This window comes from Symphalangus syndactylus, chromosome 21, assembly GCF_028878055.3.
Source record: "Symphalangus syndactylus isolate Jambi chromosome 21, NHGRI_mSymSyn1-v2.1_pri, whole genome shotgun sequence".
Lineage (NCBI taxonomy): Eukaryota > Metazoa > Chordata > Mammalia > Primates > Hylobatidae > Symphalangus > Symphalangus syndactylus.
This window is the reverse complement of record NC_072443.2, coordinates 91,856,499-91,874,151: the sequence shown is the minus strand read 5'-3', so window position 1 is coordinate 91,874,151 and position 17,653 is coordinate 91,856,499.

Genomic DNA, 17,653 nt, shown 5'->3' with positions numbered 1-17,653 from the left:
CTACGCTCTTAGCGCTCCAATGTCCAGTTGCATTTTCTACAGAAAGAGTGTTCAGATCTGCTCAATCAAAAGTATGGTTTAACTCTGTTAGCTGAATGCACAGATCAGAAAGAAGTTTCACCGAATGATTCTGTGTAGTTTATATTTGAGGACATTCCTTTTTCCACTATTACCCTCTTAGCGCTCCGAATCTCCACTTGCATTTTCTACAAAAAGAGTGTTTCATAACTGCTCAATCAAAAATATGTTTTATCTCTGTTAACTGAAATTACAGATCAGAAATAAGTTTCACAGAATGCATCTGTGTAGTTTTTATTTGAGGATATTCTTTTTCCCAATGTAGGCCTCTTAGCGCTTAGCATGTCCAATTGCAGTTTCTACAGAAAGAGTGTTTCAGAACGGCTCAATCAAAAGTAAGGTTCAACTCTCTTAGTTGAATGCACAGAACAGAAAGAATTTTCACAGAATGCTACTGTGTAGTTTATATTTGAATATATTCCTTTTTCCACTATTACCCTCTTAGCGCTCCGAATGTCCACTTGCATTTTCTACAGAAAGAGTGTTCAGAACTGCGCAATCAAAAGTATGGTTTAACTCTGTTAGCTTAATGAACATATCAGAAATAAGTTTCACACAATGCTTCTGTGTAGTTTTTATTTGAAGATATTATTTTTCCCAATATAGGCCTCTTAGCGCTCAGAATGTCCAATTGCAGTTTCTACAGAAAGAGTGTTTCAGAAAGGCTCAATCAAAAGTAAGGTTCAACTCTGTTAGTTGAATGCACAGAACAGAAAGAAGTTTCATACAATGCTTCTGTGTAGTTTATATTTGAACATATTCTTTTTTCCACTATTACCCACTTAGCGCTACGAATGTCCAGTTGCATTTTCTACAGACAGAGTGTTTCAAAACTGCTCAATCAAAAGTATGGTTTAACTCTGTTAGCTGAATGCTCAGATCAGAAAGAAGTTTCACAGAATGATTCTGTGTAGTTTATATTTGAATATATTCCTTTTTCCACTACTACGCTCTTAGCGCTCCAAATGTCCAGTTGCATTTTCAACAGAAAGAGTGTTCAGATCTGCTCAATCAAAAGTATGGTTTAACTCTATTAGCTGAATGCACAGATCAGAAAGAAGTTTCACCGAATGAATCTGTGTAGTTTATATTTGAAGACATTCCTTTTTCCACTATTACCCTCTTAGCGCTCCGAATCTCCACTTGCATTTTCTACAAAAAGAGTGTTTCATAACTGCTCAATCAAAAATATGTTTTATGTCTGTTAACTGAATTTACAGATCAGAAATAAGTTTCACAGAATGCATCTGTGTAGTTTTTATTTGAAGATATTTTTTTTCCCAATGTAGACCTCTTAGCGCTTAGCATGTCCAATTGCAGTTTCTACAGAAGGAGTGTTTCTGAACGGCTCAATCAAAAGTAAATTTCAACTCTGTTAGTTGAATGCACAGAACAGAAAGAATTTTCACAGAATGCTACTGTGTAGTTTATATTTGAATATATTCCTTTTTCCACTATTACCCTCTTAGCGCTCCGAATGTCCACTTGCATTTTCTACAGAAAGAGTGTTCAGAACTGCGCAATCAAAAGTATGGTTTAACTCTGGTAGCTTAATGAACATATCAGAAATAAGTTTCACACAATTCTTCTGTGTAGTTTTTATTTGAAGATATTATTTTTCCCAATATAGGCCTCTTAGCGCTCAGAATGTCCAATTGCAGTTTCTACAGAAAGAGTGTTTCAGAAAGGCTCAATCAAAAGTAAGGTTCAACTCTGTTTGTTGAATGCACAGAACAGAAAGAAGTTTCATACAATGCTTCTGTGTAGTTTATATTTGAACATATGCTTTTTTCCACTATTACCCACTTAGCGCTACGAATGTCCAGTTGCATTTTCTACAGACAGAGTGTTTCAAAACTGGTCAATCAAAAGTATGGTTTAACTCTGTTAGCTGAATGCTCAGATCAGAAAGAAGTTTCACAGAATGCTTCTGTGTAGTTTATATTTGAATATATTCCTTTTTCCACTACTACGCTCTTAGCGCTCCAATGTCCAGTTGCATTTTCTACAGAAAGAGTGTTCAGATCTGCTCAATCAAAAGTATGGTTTAACTCTGTTAGCTGAATGCACAGATCAGAAAGAAGTTTCACCGAATGATTCTGTGTAGTTTATATTTGAGGACATTCCTTTTTCCACTATTACCCTCTTAGCGCTCCGAATCTCCACTTGCATTTTCTACAAAAAGAGTGTTTCATAACTGCTCAATCAAAAATATGTTTTATCTCTGTTAACTGAAATTACAGATCAGAAATAAGTTTCACAGAATGCATCTGTGTAGTTTTTATTTGAGGATATTCTTTTTCCCAATGTAGGCCTCTTAGCGCTTAGCATGTCCAATTGCAGTTTCTACAGAAAGAGTGTTTCAGAACGGCTCAATCAAAAGTAAGGTTCAACTCTCTTAGTTGAATGCACAGAACAGAAAGAATTTTCACAGAATGCTACTGTGTAGTTTATATTTGAATATATTCCTTTTTCCACTATTACCCTCTTAGCGCTCCGAATGTCCACTTGCATTTTCTACAGAAAGAGTGTTCAGAACTGCGCAATCAAAAGTATGGTTTAACTGTGTTAGCTTAATGAACATATCAGAAATAAGTTTCACACAATGCTTCTGTGTAGTTTTTATTTGAAGATATTATTTTTCCCAATAGAGGCCTCTTAGCGCTCAGAATGTCCAATTGCAGTTTCTACAGAAAGAGTGTTTCAGAAAGGCTCAATCAAAAGTAAGGTTCAACTCTGTTAGTTGAATGCACAGAACAGAAAGAAGTTTCATACAATGCTTCTGTGTAGTTTATATTTGAACATATTCTTTTTTCCACTATTACCCACTTAGCGCTACGAATGTCCAGTTGCATTTTCTACAGACAGAGTGTTTCAAAACTGCTCAATCAAAAGTATGGTTTAACTCTGTTAGCTGAATGCTCAGATCAGAAAGAAGTTTCACAGAATGATTCTGTGTAGTTTATATTTGAATATATTCCTTTTTCCACTACTACGCTCTTAGCGCTCCAAATGTCCAGTTGCATTTTCAACAGAAAGAGTGTTCAGATCTGCTCAATCAAAAGTATGGTTTAACTCTATTAGCTGAATGCACAGATCAGAAAGAAGTTTCACCGAATGAATCTGTGTAGTTTATATTTGAAGACATTCCTTTTTCCACTATTACCCTCTTAGCGCTCCGAATCTCCACTTGCATTTTCTACAAAAAGAGTGTTTCATAACTGCTCAATCAAAAATATGTTTTATGTCTGTTAACTGAATTTACAGATCAGAAATAAGTTTCACAGAATGCATCTGTGTAGTTTTTATTTGAAGATATTATTTTTCCCAATGTAGACCTCTTAGCGCTTAGCATGTCCAATTGCAGTTTCTACAGAAGGAGTGTTTCTGAACGGCTCAATCAAAAGTAAATTTCAACTCTGTTAGTTGAATGCACAGAACAGAAAGAATTTTCACAGAATGCTACTGTGTAGTTTATATTTGAATATATTCCTTTTTCCACTATTACCCTCTTAGCGCTCCGAATGTCCACTTGCATTTTCTACAGAAAGAGTGTTCAGAACTGCGCAATCAAAAGTATGGTTTAACTCTGTTAGCTTAATGAACATATCAGAAATAAGTTTCACACAATTCTTCTGTGTAGTTTTTATTTGAAGATATTATTTTTCCCAATATAGGCCTCTTAGCGCTCAGAATGTCCAATTGCAGTTTCTACAGAAAGAGTGTTTCAGAAAGGCTCAATCAAAAGTAAGGTTCAACTCTGTTTGTTGAATGCACAGAACAGAAAGAAGTTTCATACAATGCTTCTGTGTAGTTTATATTTGAACATATTCTTTTTTCCACTATTACCCACTTAGCGCTACGAATGTCCAGTTGCATTTTCTACAGACAGAGTGTTTCAAAACTGCTCAATCATAAGTATGGTTTAACTCTGTTAGCTGAATGCTCAGATCAGAAAGAAGTTTCACAGAATGCTTCTGTGTAGTTTATATTTGAATATATTCCTTTTTCCACTACTACTCTCTTAGCGCTCCAAATGTCCAGTTGCATTTTCTACAGAAAGAGTGTTCAGATCTGCTCAATCAAAATTATGGTTTAACTCTGTTAGCTGAATGCACAGATCAGAAAGAAGTTTCACAGAATGATTCTGTGTAGTTTATATTTGGAGACATTCCTTTTTCCACTATTACCCTCTTAGCGCTCCGAATCTCCACTTGCATTTTCTACAGAAAGAGTGTTTCAGAACGGCTCAATCAAAACTAAGGTTCAACTCTTTTAGTTGAACAAACAGAACAGAAAGAAGTTTCACACAATTCTTCTGTGTAGTTTTTATTTGTAGACATTCTTTTTCCCAATATAGGCCTCTTAGCGCTCAGAATGTCCAATTGCAGTTTCTACAGAAAGAGTGTTTCAGAACGGCTCAATCAAAAGTAAGGTTCAACTCTGTTAGTTGAATGCACAGAACAGAAAGAAGTTTCATACAATGCTTCTGTGTAGTTTATATTTGAACATATTCTCTTTTCCACTATTACCCATTTAGCGCTACGAATGTCCAGTTGCATTTTCTACAGACAGAGGGTTTCAAAACTGCTCAATCAAAAGTATGGTTTAACTCTGTTAGCTGTATGCTCAGATCAGAAAGAAGTTTCACAGAATGCTTCTGTGTAGTTTATATTTGAATATATTCCTTTTTCCACTACTACGCTCTTAGCGCTCCAAATGTCCAGTTGCATTTTCAACAGAAAGAGTGTTCAGATCTGCTCAATCAAAAGTATGGTTTAACTCTGTTAGCTGAATGCACAGATCAGAAAGAAGTTTCACCGAATGATTCTGTGTAGTTTATATTTGAAGACATTCCTTTTTCCACTATTACCCTCTTAGCGCTCCGAATCTCCACTTGCATTTTCTACAAAAAGAGTGTTTCATAACTGCTCAATCAAAAATATGTTTTATCTCTGTTAACTGAATTTACTGATCAGAAATAAGTTTCACAGAATGCATCTGTGTAGTTTTTATTTGAAGATATTCTTTTTCCCAATGTAGGCCTCTTAGCGCTTAGCATGTCCAATTGCAGTTTCTACAGAAAGAGTGTTTCAGAACGGCACAATCAAAAGTAAGGTTCAACTCTCTTAGTTGAATGCACAGAACAGAAAGAATTTTCACAGAATGCTACTGTGTAGTTTATATTTGAATATATTCCTTTTTCCACTATTACCCGCTTAGCGCTCCGAATGTCCACTTGCATTTTCTACAGAAAGAGTGTTCAGAACTGCGCAATCAAAAGTATGGTTTAACTCTGTTAGCTTAATGAACATATCAGAAATAAGTTTCACACAATGCTTCTGTGTAGTTTTTATTTGAAGATATTATTTTTCCCAATAGAGGCCTCTTAGCGCTCAGAATGTCCAATTGCAGTTTCTACAGAAAGAGTGTTTCAGAAAGGCTCAATCAAAAGTAAGGTTCAACTCTGTTAGTTGAATGCACAGAACAGAAAGAAGTTTCATACAATGCTTCTGTGTAGTTTATATTTGAACATATTCTTTTTTCCACTATTACCCACTTAGCGCTACGAATGTCCAGTTGCATTTTCTACAGACAGAGTGTTTCAAAACTGCTCAATCAAAAGTATGGTTTAACTCTGTTAGCTGAATGCTCAGATCGAAAGAAGTTTCACAGAATGATTCTGTGTAGTTTATATTTGAATATATTCCTTTTTCCACTACTACGCTCTTAGCGCTCCAAATGTCCAGTTGCATTTTCAACAGAAAGAGTGTTCAGATCTGCTCAATCAAAAGTATGGTTTAACTCTATTAGCTGAATGCACAGATCAGAAAGAAGTTTCACCGAATGAATCTGTGTAGTTTATATTTGAAGACATTCCTTTTTCCACTATTACCCTCTTAGCGCTCCGAATCTCCACTTGCATTTTCTACAAAAAGAGTGTTTCATAACTGCTCAATCAAAAATATGTTTTATGTCTGTTAACTGAATTTACAGATCAGAAATAAGTTTCACAGAATGCATCTGTGTAGTTTTTATTTGAAGATATTATTTTTCCCAATGTAGACCTCTTAGCGCTTAGCATGTCCAATTGCAGTTTCTACAGAAGGAGTGTTTCTGAACGGCTCAATCAAAAGTAAATTTCAACTCTGTTAGTTGAATGCACAGAACAGAAAGAATTTTCACAGAATGCTACTGTGTAGTTTATATTTGAATATATTCCTTTTTCCACTATTACCCTCTTAGCGCTCCGAATGTCCACTTGCATTTTCTACAGAAAGAGTGTTCAGAACTGCGCAATCAAAAGTATGGTTTAACTCTGGTAGCTTAATGAACATATCAGAAATAAGTTTCACACAATTCTTCTGTGTAGTTTTTATTTGAAGATATTATTTTTCCCAATATAGGCCTCTTAGCGCTCAGAATGTCCAATTGCAGTTTCTACAGAAAGAGTGTTTCAGAAAGGCTCAATCAAAAGTAAGGTTCAACTCTGTTTGTTGAATGCACAGAACAGAAAGAAGTTTCATACAATGCTTCTGTGTAGTTTATATTTGAACATATGCTTTTTTCCACTATTACCCACTTAGCGCTACGAATGTCCAGTTGCATTTTCTACAGACAGAGTGTTTCAAAACTGGTCAATCAAAAGTATGGTTTAACTCTGTTAGCTGAATGCTCAGATCAGAAAGAAGTTTCACAGAATGCTTCTGTGTAGTTTATATTTGAATATATTCCTTTTTCCACTACTACGCTCTTAGCGCTCCAATGTCCAGTTGCATTTTCTACAGAAAGAGTGTTCAGATCTGCTCAATCAAAAGTATGGTTTAACTCTGTTAGCTGAATGCACAGATCAGAAAGAAGTTTCACCGAATGATTCTGTGTAGTTTATATTTGAGGACATTCCTTTTTCCACTATTACCCTCTTAGCGCTCCGAATCTCCACTTGCATTTTCTACAAAAAGAGTGTTTCATAACTGCTCAATCAAAAATATGTTTTATCTCTGTTAACTGAAATTACAGATCAGAAATAAGTTTCACAGAATGCATCTGTGTAGTTTTTATTTGAGGATATTCTTTTTCCCAATGTAGGCCTCTTAGCGCTTAGCATGTCCAATTGCAGTTTCTACAGAAAGAGTGTTTCAGAACGGCTCAATCAAAAGTAAGGTTCAACTCTCTTAGTTGAATGCACAGAACAGAAAGAATTTTCACAGAATGCTACTGTGTAGTTTATATTTGAATATATTCCTTTTTCCACTATTACCCTCTTAGCGCTCCGAATGTCCACTTGCATTTTCTACAGAAAGAGTGTTCAGAACTGCGCAATCAAAAGTATGGTTTAACTGTGTTAGCTTAATGAACATATCAGAAATAAGTTTCACACAATGCTTCTGTGTAGTTTTTATTTGAAGATATTATTTTTCCCAATAGAGGCCTCTTAGCGCTCAGAATGTCCAATTGCAGTTTCTACAGAAAGAGTGTTTCAGAAAGGCTCAATCAAAAGTAAGGTTCAACTCTGTTAGTTGAATGCACAGAACAGAAAGAAGTTTCATACAATGCTTCTGTGTAGTTTATATTTGAACATATTCTTTTTTCCACTATTACCCACTTAGCGCTACGAATGTCCAGTTGCATTTTCTACAGACAGAGTGTTTCAAAACTGCTCAATCAAAAGTATGGTTTAACTCTGTTAGCTGAATGCTCAGATCAGAAAGAAGTTTCACAGAATGATTCTGTGTAGTTTATATTTGAATATATTCCTTTTTCCACTACTACGCTCTTAGCGCTCCAAATGTCCAGTTGCATTTTCAACAGAAAGAGTGTTCAGATCTGCTCAATCAAAAGTATGGTTTAACTCTATTAGCTGAATGCACAGATCAGAAAGAAGTTTCACCGAATGAATCTGTGTAGTTTATATTTGAAGACATTCCTTTTTCCACTATTACCCTCTTAGCGCTCCGAATCTCCACTTGCATTTTCTACAAAAAGAGTGTTTCATAACTGCTCAATCAAAAATATGTTTTATGTCTGTTAACTGAATTTACAGATCAGAAATAAGTTTCACAGAATGCATCTGTGTAGTTTTTATTTGAAGATATTATTTTTCCCAATGTAGACCTCTTAGCGCTTAGCATGTCCAATTGCAGTTTCTACAGAAGGAGTGTTTCTGAACGGCTCAATCAAAAGTAAATTTCAACTCTGTTAGTTGAATGCACAGAACAGAAAGAATTTTCACAGAATGCTACTGTGTAGTTTATATTTGAATATATTCCTTTTTCCACTATTACCCTCTTAGCGCTCCGAATGTCCACTTGCATTTTCTACAGAAAGAGTGTTCAGAACTGCGCAATCAAAAGTATGGTTTAACTCTGTTAGCTTAATGAACATATCAGAAATAAGTTTCACACAATTCTTCTGTGTAGTTTTTATTTGAAGATATTATTTTTCCCAATATAGGCCTCTTAGCGCTCAGAATGTCCAATTGCAGTTTCTACAGAAAGAGTGTTTCAGAAAGGCTCAATCAAAAGTAAGGTTCAACTCTGTTTGTTGAATGCACAGAACAGAAAGAAGTTTCATACAATGCTTCTGTGTAGTTTATATTTGAACATATTCTTTTTTCCACTATTACCCACTTAGCGCTACGAATGTCCAGTTGCATTTTCTACAGACAGAGTGTTTCAAAACTGCTCAATCATAAGTATGGTTTAACTCTGTTAGCTGAATGCTCAGATCAGAAAGAAGTTTCACAGAATGCTTCTGTGTAGTTTATATTTGAATATATTCCTTTTTCCACTACTACTCTCTTAGCGCTCCAAATGTCCAGTTGCATTTTCTACAGAAAGAGTGTTCAGATCTGCTCAATCAAAATTATGGTTTAACTCTGTTAGCTGAATGCACAGATCAGAAAGAAGTTTCACAGAATGATTCTGTGTAGTTTATATTTGGAGACATTCCTTTTTCCACTATTACCCTCTTAGCGCTCCGAATCTCCACTTGCATTTTCTACAGAAAGAGTGTTTCAGAACGGCTCAATCAAAACTAAGGTTCAACTCTTTTAGTTGAACAAACAGAACAGAAAGAAGTTTCACACAATTCTTCTGTGTAGTTTTTATTTGTAGACATTCTTTTTCCCAATATAGGCCTCTTAGCGCTCAGAATGTCCAATTGCAGTTTCTACAGAAAGAGTGTTTCAGAACGGCTCAATCAAAAGTAAGGTTCAACTCTGTTAGTTGAATGCACAGAACAGAAAGAAGTTTCATACAATGCTTCTGTGTAGTTTATATTTGAACATATTCTCTTTTCCACTATTACCCATTTAGCGCTACGAATGTCCAGTTGCATTTTCTACAGACAGAGGGTTTCAAAACTGCTCAATCAAAAGTATGGTTTAACTCTGTTAGCTGTATGCTCAGATCAGAAAGAAGTTTCACAGAATGCTTCTGTGTAGTTTATATTTGAATATATTCCTTTTTCCACTACTACGCTCTTAGCGCTCCAAATGTCCAGTTGCATTTTCAACAGAAAGAGTGTTCAGATCTGCTCAATCAAAAGTATGGTTTAACTCTGTTAGCTGAATGCACAGATCAGAAAGAAGTTTCACCGAATGATTCTGTGTAGTTTATATTTGAAGACATTCCTTTTTCCACTATTACCCTCTTAGCGCTCCGAATCTCCACTTGCATTTTCTACAAAAAGAGTGTTTCATAACTGCTCAATCAAAAATATGTTTTATCTCTGTTAACTGAATTTACTGATCAGAAATAAGTTTCACAGAATGCATCTGTGTAGTTTTTATTTGAAGATATTCTTTTTCCCAATGTAGGCCTCTTAGCGCTTAGCATGTCCAATTGCAGTTTCTACAGAAAGAGTGTTTCAGAACGGCACAATCAAAAGTAAGGTTCAACTCTCTTAGTTGAATGCACAGAACAGAAAGAATTTTCACAGAATGCTACTGTGTAGTTTATATTTGAATATATTCCTTTTTCCACTATTACCCGCTTAGCGCTCCGAATGTCCACTTGCATTTTCTACAGAAAGAGTGTTCAGAACTGCGCAATCAAAAGTATGGTTTAACTCTGTTAGCTTAATGAACATATCAGAAATAAGTTTCACACAATGCTTCTGTGTAGTTTTTATTTGAAGATATTATTTTTCCCAATAGAGGCCTCTTAGCGCTCAGAATGTCCAATTGCAGTTTCTACAGAAAGAGTGTTTCAGAAAGGCTCAATCAAAAGTAAGGTTCAACTCTGTTAGTTGAATGCACAGAACAGAAAGAAGTTTCATACAATGCTTCTGTGTAGTTTATATTTGAACATATTCTTTTTTCCACTATTACCCACTTAGCGCTACGAATGTCCAGTTGCATTTTCTACAGACAGAGTGTTTCAAAACTGCTCAATCAAAAGTATGGTTTAACTCTGTTAGCTGAATGCTCAGATCGAAAGAAGTTTCACAGAATGATTCTGTGTAGTTTATATTTGAATATATTCCTTTTTCCACTACTACGCTCTTAGCGCTCCAAATGTCCAGTTGCATTTTCAACAGAAAGAGTGTTCAGATCTGCTCAATCAAAAGTATGGTTTAACTCTATTAGCTGAATGCACAGATCAGAAAGAAGTTTCACCGAATGAATCTGTGTAGTTTATATTTGAAGACATTCCTTTTTCCACTATTACCCTCTTAGCGCTCCGAATCTCCACTTGCATTTTCTACAAAAAGAGTGTTTCATAACTGCTCAATCAAAAATATGTTTTATGTCTGTTAACTGAATTTACAGATCAGAAATAAGTTTCACAGAATGCATCTGTGTAGTTTTTATTTGAAGATATTATTTTTCCCAATGTAGACCTCTTAGCGCTTAGCATGTCCAATTGCAGTTTCTACAGAAGGAGTGTTTCTGAACGGCTCAATCAAAAGTAAATTTCAACTCTGTTAGTTGAATGCACAGAACAGAAAGAATTTTCACAGAATGCTACTGTGTAGTTTATATTTGAATATATTCCTTTTTCCACTATTACCCTCTTAGCGCTCCGAATGTCCACTTGCATTTTCTACAGAAAGAGTGTTCAGAACTGCGCAATCAAAAGTATGTTTTAAATCTGTTAGCTTAATGAACATATCAGAAATAAGTTTCACACAATTCTTCTGTGTAGTTTTTATTTGAAGATATTATTTTTCCCAATATAGGCCTCTTAGCGCTCAGAATGTCCAATTGCAGTTTCTACAGAAAGAGTGTTTCAGAAAGGCTCAATCAAAAGTAAGGTTCAACTCTGTTTGTTGAATGCACAGAACAGAAAGAAGTTTCATACAATGCTTCTGTGTAGTTTATATTTGAACATATTCTTTTTTCCACTATTACCCACTTAGCGCTACGAATGTCCAGTTGCATTTTCTACAGACAGAGTGTTTCAAAACTGCTCAATCATAAGTATGGTTTAACTCTGTTAGCTGAATGCTCAGATCAGAAAGAAGTTTCACAGAATGCTTCTGTGTAGTTTATATTTGAATATATTCCTTTTTCCACTACTACTCTCTTAGCGCTCCAAATGTCCAGTTGCATTTTCTACAGAAAGAGTGTTCAGATCTGCTCAATCAAAATTATGGTTTAACTCTGTTAGCTGAATGCACAGATCAGAAAGAAGTTTCACAGAATGATTCTGTGTAGTTTATATTTGGAGACATTCCTTTTTCCACTATTACCCTCTTAGCGCTCCGAATCTCCACTTGCATTTTCTACAGAAAGAGTGTTTCAGAACGGCTCAATCAAAACTAAGGTTCAACTCTTTTAGTTGAACAAACAGAACAGAAAGAAGTTTCACACAATTCTTCTGTGTAGTTTTTATTTGTAGACATTCTTTTTCCCAATATAGGCCTCTTAGCGCTCAGAATGTCCAATTGCAGTTTCTACAGAAAGAGTGTTTCAGAACGGCTCAATCAAAAGTAAGGTTCAACTCTGTTAGTTGAATGCACAGAACAGAAAGAAGTTTCATACAATGCTTCTGTGTAGTTTATATTTGAACATATTCTCTTTTCCACTATTACCCATTTAGCGCTACGAATGTCCAGTTGCATATTCTACAGACAGAGGGTTTCAAAACTGCTCAATCAAAAGTATGGTTTAACTCTGTTAGCTGTATGCTCAGATCAGAAAGAAGTTTCACAGAATGCTTCTGTGTAGTTTATATTTGAATATATTCCTTTTTCCACTACTACGCTCTTAGCGCTCCAAATGTCCAGTTGCATTTTCAACAGAAAGAGTGTTCAGATCTGCTCAATCAAAAGTATGGTTTAACTCTGTTAGCTGAATGCACAGATCAGAAAGAAGTTTCACCGAATGATTCTGTGTAGTTTATATTTGAAGACATTCCTTTTTCCACTATTACCCTCTTAGCGCTCCGAATCTCCACTTGCATTTTCTACAAAAAGAGTGTTTCATAACTGCTCAATCAAAAATATGTTTTATCTCTGTTAACTGAATTTACTGATCAGAAATAAGTTTCACAGAATGCGTCTGTGTAGTTTTTATTTGAAGATATTCTTTTTCCCAATGTAGGCCTCTTAGCGCTTAGCATGTCCAATTGCAGTTTCTACAGAAAGAGTGTTTCAGAACGGCTCAATCAAAAGTAAGGTTCAACTCTGTTAGTTGAATGCACAGAACAGAAAGAATTTTCACAGAATGCTACTGTGTAGTTTATATTTGAATATATTCCTTTTTCCACTATTACCCTCTTAGCGCTCCGAATGTCCACTTGCATTTTCTACAGAAAGAGTGTTCAGAACTGCGCAATCAAAAGTATGGTTTAACTCTGTTAGCTTAATGAACATATCAGAAATAAGTTTCACACAATGCTTCTGTGTAGTTTTTATTTGAAGATATAATTTTTCCCAATAGAGGCCTCTTAGCGCTCAGAATGTCCAATTGCAGTTTCTACAGAAAGAGTGTTTCAGAAAGGCTCAATCAAAAGTAAGGTTCAACTCTGTTAGTTGAATGCACAGAACAGAAAGAAGTTTCATACAATGCTTCTGTGTAGTTTATATTTGAACATATTCTTTCTTCCACTATTACCCTCTTAGCGCTACGAATGTCCAGTTGCATTTTCTACAGACATAGTGTTTCAAAACTGCTCAATCATAAGTATGGTTTAACTCTGTTAGCTGAATGCTCAGATCAGAAAGAAGTTTCACAGAATGCTTCTGTGTAGTTTATATTTGAATATATTCCTTTTTCCACTACTACTCTCTTAGCGCTCCAAATGTCCAGTTGCATTTTCTACAGAAAGAGTGTTCGGATCTGCTCAATCAAAAGTATGGTTTAATTCTGTTAGCTGAATGCACAGATCAGAAAGAAGTTTCACAGAATGATTCTGTGTAGTTTATATTTGTAGACATTCCTTTTTCGACTATTACCCTCTTAGCGCTCCGAATCTCCACTTGCATTTTCTACAGAAAGAGTGTTTCAGAACGGCTCAATCAAAACTAAGGTTCAAATCTTTTAGTTGAACAAACAGAACAGAAAGAAGATTCACACAATTCTTCTGTGTAGTTTTTATTTGTAGACATTCTTTTTCCCAATATAGGCCTCTTAGCGCTCAGAATGTCCAATTGCAGTTTCTACAGAAAGAGTGTTTCAGAACGGCTCAATCAAAAGTAAGGTTCAACTCTGTTAGTTGAATGCACAGAACAGAAAGAAGTTTCATACAATGCTTCTGTGTAGTTTATATTTGAACATATTCTTTTTTCCACTATTACCAACTTAGCGCTACGAATGTCCAGTTGCATTTTCTACAGACAGAGTGTTTCAAAACTGCTCAATCAAAAGTATGGTTTAACTCTGTTAGCTGAATGCTCAGATCAGAAAGAAGTTTCACAGAATGCTTCTGTGTAGTTTATATTTGAATATATTCCTTTTTCCACTACTACGCTCTTAGCGCTCCAAATGTCCAGTTGCATTTTCTACAGAAAGAGTGTTCAGATCTGCTCAATCAAAAGTATGGTTTAACTCTGTTAGCTGAATGCACAGATCAGAAAGAAGTTTCACAGAATGATTCTGTGTAGTTTATATTTGGAGACATTCCTTTTTCCACTATTACCCTCTTAGCGCTCCGAATCTCCACTTGCATTTTCTACAGAAAGAGTGTTTCAGAACGGCTCAATCAAAACTAAGGTTCAACTCTTTTAGTTGAACAAACAGAACAGAAAGAAGTTTCACACAATTCTTCTGTGTAGTTTTTATTTGTAGACATTCTTTTTCCCAATATAGGCCTCTTAGCGCTCAGAATGTCCAATTGCAGTTTCTACAGAAAGAGTGTTTCAGAACGGCTCAATCAAAAGTAAGGTTCAACTCTGTTAGTTGAATGCACAGAACAGAAAGAAGTTTCATACAATGCTTCTGTGTAGTTTATATTTGAACATATTCTTTTTTCCACTATTACCCACTTAGCGCTACGAATGTCCAGTTGCATTTTCTACAGACAGAGTGTTTCAAAACTGCTCAATCAAAAGTATGGTTTAACTCTGTTAGCTGAATGCTCAGATCAGAAAGAAGTTTCACAGAATGCTTCTGTGTAGTTTATATTTGAATATATTCCTTTTTCCACTACTACGCTCTTAGCGCTCCAAATGTCCAGTTCCATTTTCTACAGAAAGAGTGTTCAGATCTGCTCAATCAAAAGTATGGTTTAACTCTGTTAGCTGAATGCACAGATCAGAAAGAAGTTTCACCGAATGATTCTGTGTAGTTTATATTTGAAGACATTCCTTTTTCCACTGTTACCCTCTTAGCGCTCCGAATCTCCACTTGCATTTTCTACAAAAAGAGTGTTTCATAACTGCTCAATCAAAAATATGTTTTATATCTGTTAACTGAATTTACAGATCAGAAATAAGTTTCACAGAATGCATCTGTGTAGTTTTTATTTGAAGATATTCTTTTTCCCAATGTAGGCCTCTTAGCGCTTAGCATGTCCAATTGCAGTTACTACAGAAAGAGTGTTTCAGAACGGCTCAATCAAAAGTAAGGTTCAACTCTGTTAGTTGAATGCACAGAACAGAAAGAATTTTCACAGAATGCTACTGTGTAGTTTATATTTGAATATATTCCTTTTTCCACTATTACCCTCTTAGCGCTCCGAATGTCCACTTGCATTTTCTACAGAAAGAGTGTTCAGAACTGCGCAATCAAAAGTATGGTTTAACTCTGTTAGCTTAATGAACATATCAGAAATAAGTTTCACACAATGCTTCTGTGTAGTTTTTATTTGAAGATATTATTTTTCCCAATATAGGCCTCTTAGCGCTCAGAATGTCCAATTGCAGTTTCTACAGAAAGAGTGTTTCAGAAAGGCTCAATCAAAAGTAAGGTTCAACTCTGTTTGTTGAATGCACAGAACAGAAAGAAGTTTCATACAATGCTTCTGTGTAGTTTATATTTGAACATATTCTTTTTTCCACTATTACCCACTTAGCGCTACGAATGTCCAGTTGCATTTTCTACAGACAGAGTGTTTCAAAACTGGTCAATCAAAAGTATGTTTTAACTCTGTTAGCTGAATGCTCAGATCAGAAAGAAGTTTCACAGAATGCTTCTGTGTAGTTTATATTTGAATATATTCCTTTTTCCACTACTACGCTCTTAGCGCTCCAATGTCCAGTTGCATTTTCTACAGAAAGAGTGTTCAGATCTGCTCAATCAAAAGTATGGTTTAACTCTGTTAGCTGAATGCACAGATCAGAAAGAAGTTTCACCGAATGATTCTGTGTAGTTTATATTTGAGGACATTCCTTTTTCCACTATTACCCTCTTAGCGCTCCGAATCTCCACTTGCATTTTCTACAAAAAGAGTGTTTCATAACTGCTCAATCAAAAATATGTTTTATCTCTGTTAACTGAAATTACAGATCAGAAATAAGTTTCACAGAATGCATCTGTGTAGTTTTTATTTGAGGATATTCTTTTTCCCAATGTAGGCCTCTTAGCGCTTAGCATGTCCAATTGCAGTTTCTACAGAAAGAGTGTTTCAGAACGGCTCAATCAAAAGTAAGGTTCAACTCTCTTAGTTGAATGCACAGAACAGAAAGAATTTTCACAGAATGCTACTGTGTAGTTTATATTTGAATATATTCCTTTTTCCACTATTACCCTCTTAGCGCTCCGAATGTCCACTTGCATTTTCTACAGAAAGAGTGTTCAGAACTGCGCAATCAAAAGTATGGTTTAACTCTGTTAGCTTAATGAACATATCAGAAATAAGTTTCACACAATGCTTCTGTGTAGTTTTTATTTGAAGATATTATTTTTCCCAATATAGGCCTCTTAGCGCTCAGAATGTCCAATTGCAGTTTCTACAGAAAGAGTGTTTCAGAAAGGCTCAATCAAAAGTAAGGTTCAACTCTGTTAGTTGAATGCACAGAACAGAAAGAAGTTTCATACAATGCTTCTGTGTAGTTTATATTTGAACATATTCTTTTTTCCACTATTACCCACTTAGCGCTACGAATGTCCAGTTGCATTTTCTACAGACAGAGTGTTTCAAAACTGCTCAATCAAAAGTATGGTTTAACTCTGTTAGCTGAATGCTCAGATCAGAAAGAAGTTTCACAGAATGATTCTGTGTAGTTTATATTTGAATATATTCCTTTTTCCACTACTACGCTCTTAGCGCTCCAAATGTCCAGTTGCATTTTCAACAGAAAGAGTGTTCAGATCTGCTCAATCAAAAGTATGGTTTAACTCTATTAGCTGAATGCACAGATCAGAAAGAAGTTTCACCGAATGAATCTGTGTAGTTTATATTTGAAGACATTCCTTTTTCCACTATTACCCTCTTAGCGCTCCGAATCTCCACTTGCATTTTCTACAAAAAGAGTGTTTCATAACTGCTCAATCAAAAATATGTTTTATGTCTGTTAACTGAATTTACAGATCAGAAATAAGTTTCACAGAATGCATCTGTGTAGTTTTTATTTGAAGATATTATTTTTCCCAATGTAGACCTCTTAGCGCTTAGCATGTCCAATTGCAGTTTCTACAGAAGGAGTGTTTCTGAACGGCTCTATCAAAAGTAAATTTCAACTCTGTTAGTTGAATGCACAGAACAGAAAGAATTTTCACAGAATGCTACTGTGTAGTTTATATTTGAATATATTCCTTTTTCCACTATTACCCTCTTAGCGCTCCGAATGTCCACTTGCATTTTCTACAGAAAGAGTGTTCAGAACTGCGCAATCAAAAGTATGGTTTAACTCTGTTAGCTTAATGAACATATCAGAAATAAGTTTCACACAATTCTTCTGTGTAGTTTTTATTTGAAGATATTATTTTTCCCAATATAGGCCTCTTAGCGCTCAGAATGTCCAATTGCAGTTTCTACAGAAAGAGTGTTTCAGAAAGGCTCAATCAAAAGTAAGGTTCAACTCTGTTTGTTGAATGCACAGAACAGAAAGAAGTTTCATACAATGCTTCTGTGTAGTTTATATTTGAACATATTCTTTTTTCCACTATTACCCACTTAGCGCTACGAATGTCCAGTTGCATTTTCTACAGACAGAGTGTTTCAAAACTGCTCAATCATAAGTATGG